The following is a 5,377-nucleotide window of genomic DNA, read 5'->3' on the forward strand; positions in this document are numbered from 1 at the left end:
CTATGTATACAACTGTTTTGACAATTTGCAACGGGGTTAGAAAGACTGCTTAAGAAAAAGTCGTTTTTATTAACCTTTATAATACCATTTCCGTCTTTTGTGTCACGAAAGTGTAATTTAGTAATTTATGGTGCAACTTCTAAACAAGGCAATATGTTTCATACCGCGAAACCATTGTGAATGCCCCAGTGGTCCAATCTAACATGTGACTTAAGTCAAATTGTTTAGTTCCAAATTTATGAGTTTTCTCAAAAATTCTATTAAGTTCCTTGGCGTGTTCCATATATCCTAAATTTAATGAACATGTTGCTATTTTTGCTTACTTGTCGTAAATGAAAAATACAATCGCATCATAAATTCAACGTAAGATATTTAATAATACAGTTAGTTCTGGCTACCATAACTTTAAATGTCGCTTTTATGATTATTGACTGGCGCGACTTTATAGTTGTGGACCAACCCCCTTAGGAAAGTCAACCAGAAAATTCCGAAAAGTTGACAGTTAACAAAGACCGGTCCAAAACAGCTTATAAATGCAGTTATTGGCCCAAATCAACCACTTGATCGGAAAGATTGACATTTTCACATTTAACTGTTATATTCTTTCACAAAATACTATCTTAAACATTTAAAATTTATCTATTCTGCTCTTACATATCGAGAAAAACAGCGATGTGACAGACGTTCTTCAAATGCGAATTTCCCGAGATTTCACGGTCATATGACGTTATTTCTATTTTTAGTAACATACTATGTACTCAAGTGTTTTCAAATTCAGAATGACATTTCCCGGTGTTTTAGATGATTCTTGCTTGTTTTGTAAACAAATTGTAGTGTAAATACAAACTCAAAGTAAATATTATTTAAAACTACCTGATTCACACTGAAATCAGTCTTATAATCCACCAGACGTAAGTTGTTAATCACAAATAATAGATTTCAGAAAACGAAAGAAATGTTTTCAATTTAGCATAAAATGTCAAGGTCGATCCGAAAGTATCCAAATGAAAACTCGTCACGTGACTAAGCGACAATGGCGTCAAAATTGTGAATTTCAGACTGATAAGAGTTATTTTCATCTATTGTAAGATGCATTTGAAACATTTGAACCTTAAAATATTCCCCGATGCAGTAATTCTTATTCATTCACCAATATATGTAGAAATGCATCCAAAAAAAAGGAGCTTTCTTTTATTTATTGCGTGACATAAATAGGTTTACGGCTCTGGTTGATTTTCGATACGGGGTTGGCTTCAGCGTACAGGTATGTCAATACTATATAAACTGTACGCTGATGTTTCTTTAGCTATAATACAGTAATCTTGTCCAACTCGATAAGAAAACAATACGGTAAAACATGCTCTTTGTCTTCTAAGATTTTCTTAACACCTGCAACTGTAATTTAATAACCGGAATTCAAACAACAAATAAAAACAAACAAATTTGACTTCGTTCATGCAATATATATAGTGCACAAAACACATATTGCTATTGTTTATAGGATAAATTAAAATTTAAATCCCAACGCCTTTCAACGCTTTGTCCTACAGCAGTTCAGCAATCGCTCGAACCTCTCAGCTAGACTGGACGGCTTGCTGGACACATCAGTATGCCGTTCGTTTGTTGTTTGAACTGCAGCTTCCCCGAGAGGTGTCGCGTGAGCAGTCCAAGATACCTGTTGGGATATTGCATTGAGGTTTGAATCGTTGTCGTTGACGAAGTCGTCAAATGCCAAGTTGACACAGTCCAGACTGTGGCCTCTCTTCACATGTTGACACCATACCGCGTGCTCGGCATCAGTTGGTCCTAAGTCAACATCTGACAAAGAGATGGATCTGTCACTAACATCGAACTTTGGAAACCTTTTCCGATGCACACATCTGTAATGTGTCGCGCTTATAGAGGCGCCTGATGAAGATGAAGTGGTGAAGGACGCGCTACACCAAATGTCGCCGCCTTGTTTAGACCGCAGGCAATCAATGGCCGTTGTGAAGTCATCCCAGACCGCGGCTGCCTTTCTACTGCTGCATAATTGAAAGGATTGCTTGGCTTTGAACTGACTGGAGATGGTAATAACCCTGCTGCAGTTCTTGTACGTGACACCGAGCAGTCCCATCGGAGTGAGAGACTTCAGATCATAATCGATATGAGGTCCGCGGAGGTTGATGCCCGCGACGACGACGCACCTCTCTCCAATCCCGATACTGAACAGACCAATGGCGTCCATGGAACCCCCGTGGAGGGCAACGAACATGCCCTCGGCCAGAAGTATCTCGTCGATGTTATACTTGCTGCGGAGAACGCTCTGTAATGTGTTTGCTTCCATACTGCTTTAGCGCGAATATTACTTTGACGTTGTAACTATCGTTAATGTTGACGTCGCGTTATCCAGACGTCATAGATTGACGTCATGACGTGTATACACTTCGTCAAAGTTAATCATAAACTATTTACTTTGTAAACACTGAATGCTTACTATGTTCACTTGGGCTTTTGACCGTCTTGATGCATTGTCTAATAAACGTGTTTTTTTATACATGTAACCAATGTTTTCAAACAATTAATCGTACAACTTTTGATTCTGTAGTAAGTAAAGTCAAGTGTAGAAAAACATATTATGCAGCAGTTAGTTTTTCTCTGTCTTAAATTGTGCACAACACACACTGCTTATATGATTGCTCTGTGAAAAATGGGTTTCATGCATGTGCGTAAAGTGTCGTCCTAGATTAGCCTGTGCATTCCGCACATGCTAATCAGGGACGACACTTTCCGCTTTTATGATATTTGTTGTTTCAAGAAAGTCTCTTCTTGGCAAACATCTTGTTTAGGCGGAAAGTGCGCTTGGTTCCAGTGTTTATGTTAACAATATATAGGCAGAGTTTGAACCTGGGTCAAATGCATAAGGTCAAATCTTATAAAACCTTGTAACGATTATAGAAGCCACGTTTGTAACTCCATCTCACTCAAACTTGGTCATAACGTTTCTCTGGTCAATATCTAGTCCAACATTTAATCGGAGTCGTGTGCGTTCAAAAAATAAGTTACTGGTCGGTCTAGTTTGGTTATTTGTGTTATTTTAAAATTAAGGGTCTGGTTCAATCACAGCAAATGTGTTGTTTTTGTTTGTATGCCTTTTTTAAAATAAAATCTGAACATAAACTAAACACAAGCAAATTCGTTGAACTGATATACCCCGCCAAATAAATGCTTCTTGACACAAAAGTGTTCTGAATGAAATCAAAATGTGTGATTTTGACCTTTGTTTGTGACTTTGACAATGACCCTAGCAACCTGGATCTTATATTTGACACTCAGCTAGATAATGGAGAACATTTGCGGACAGTTATTACAGAATCCCTTGATGCATAGTAAAGGAATGACTAAATAATGAATAATTCATCAAATGTGTGACCTTTGACCTCAATGTTTGACCTTGACCTTTGCCCCTAGGATTATGGGTGTTGAATGTGAAGCAGCCCCAGTTGATTGAGAACAACTATGGCAAGTTTCATAGCTCTGGCTCATGAGAGAAAGCTCTAACCTTATATTAAAAAGCATTTCTTCATGATACAAAGGGCCATAACTCCGTTATTAACAGATGGTGTACAATGCCATTTGGGGTGCATCATCCTGTTATCCATATATATACTCTTACCAAGTTTCAATGAAATCCGACAAAGCACTTGCAAGATATGGCTCATAATGGAGAACAATTGTGGACAACTATTACAGAATCCCTTGATGCATAGTAAAGGAATTACTAAATAATTAATAATTCATCAAATGTGTGACCTTTGACCTCAATGTGTGACCTTGACCTGAGTTCATAGGATTATGGGTGTTGAATGTGAAGCAACCCCCAGATGATTGAGAACAACTTTGGCAAATTTCATGGCTCTGGCTCATGTGTTAATGGAGATAAAGCTCTAAGCTAATATTAAAAAGCATTTTTTCAAGATACAAAGGGCCATAACTTTGTTATTAACAGATGGTGTACAATTCCATTTGGGGTGCATCATCCTCTTATCCATATATATACTCATACCAAGTTTCAATGAAATCCGCCAAAGCACTTGCAAGATATGGCTCCGGACACAAAAGTGGCATTTTTTTCAAGATACTAAGGGCCATAACTCCGTTATTAACAGATGGTGTACAATGCCATTTGGTGTGCATCATCCTCTTATCCATATATATATACAAAGCACTTCCATGATATGGCTCCGGACACAAAATAGGACGGACGGACGAAAAGAACGCCAAAATAATATCCCTTCGCCTATGGCCTATGGCGGAGGATAATAATCTTCTTTATCATATTGAATCGGCTTCACTCCGATCACATTTGCCACCTCCGACAAGCGGAATCGGAAACCAGGTTTGAGCTAGTAGTTTTGCTGGGAATTCAACTGTGCTTTAGGATATTTCGGCATTCCAGGATCCGTCATAACAAAAATCCTTATAAATAAATATTTATGGAAACTAAATAAATGTCCTTACATCCATAACATTTCATATATATCTTGTCAGTTTGTATATAATTTATTATGTATTTACGCATTAAAATGAATATACATGTATTGCAAACGTGATTTACAAAATATCTAAATAATTTGAGATGCACCATGGTATTCTATCTAAAAGTACACTTTATTAACTGGGTGACATGCTTTCAGATAAAGAAACTCGCTTTTTTCTCAACCTGAGTGCAATGACAGCAGTACTGTCCACTTTGAGACTACTTTTATTTTCAAAATTGGATACATGAGTGACAAATTTTCGCGAAGTAACAACATATTTCGAAACAAAGCCATAAATGTACACTTTATATGCATTTGTTATGTTAAAATAAACATTAAATTGTTTTAATTTGACATTTTGTTGAGAAAAAAAATCGTCCATGCCTGTGTAACATAGCCAGAAAAATTCCTGATCACAATAGGGATTTAACCTGGAACCTCCTGGTTCCATATCAGACAGACACTCTACCGCGTCGCTATAAAAGCTAGCTCTTAAAGCAAGGCATTAAAAGTTCTCCTTATACCGAACCCTGCCACATCTGCCGCTGCGGTTCTAATATTAAATATGCACGTTTCGTGTCCGGTCAGCGGTATTGACACGGCTCCACGGTGTAAAATCGGTACAAATCTTTTGACTAATCCTTGTCCCGGATCTTACTATTAATTGATACCTATTATCCTTTAAAAATAAATGTCCTGTTCTTGTTAAGATAAATTTTAAAGCACGTTTAAAAGTGAAAAACATACACACAAAAAACATAATAATTATATTTTAACTGTTTATTTTCCTTTGTTTGCCAAACATCCCCCTTAGTGGCATTTAATATTGTACTCACACACGCATCAATACAAACACT

The 5,377-nt window shown here is 37.1% G+C and overlaps 1 protein-coding gene across 5 annotated transcripts in view; it reads right to left on the reverse strand.

Moving 5' to 3' along the window:
• Positions 1–5,285: 5,285 nt before the first annotated feature.
• Positions 5,286–5,377, reverse strand: part of LOC127874646 (cytochrome P450 4F6-like) — a 12,700-nt gene continuing 12,608 nt past the window's right edge. For all 5 annotated transcript variants that reach the window (XM_052419117.1, XM_052419115.1, XM_052419120.1 and 2 more), the window contains exon 13: positions 5,286–5,377. This exon is cut by the window's right edge and continues 318 nt beyond it. The gene's annotated coding sequence lies outside the window, so the exon portion shown is untranslated.

This window comes from Dreissena polymorpha, chromosome 3 (assembly GCF_020536995.1).
Source record: "Dreissena polymorpha isolate Duluth1 chromosome 3, UMN_Dpol_1.0, whole genome shotgun sequence".
In the NCBI taxonomy this organism is placed as follows: domain Eukaryota; kingdom Metazoa; phylum Mollusca; class Bivalvia; order Myida; family Dreissenidae; genus Dreissena; species Dreissena polymorpha.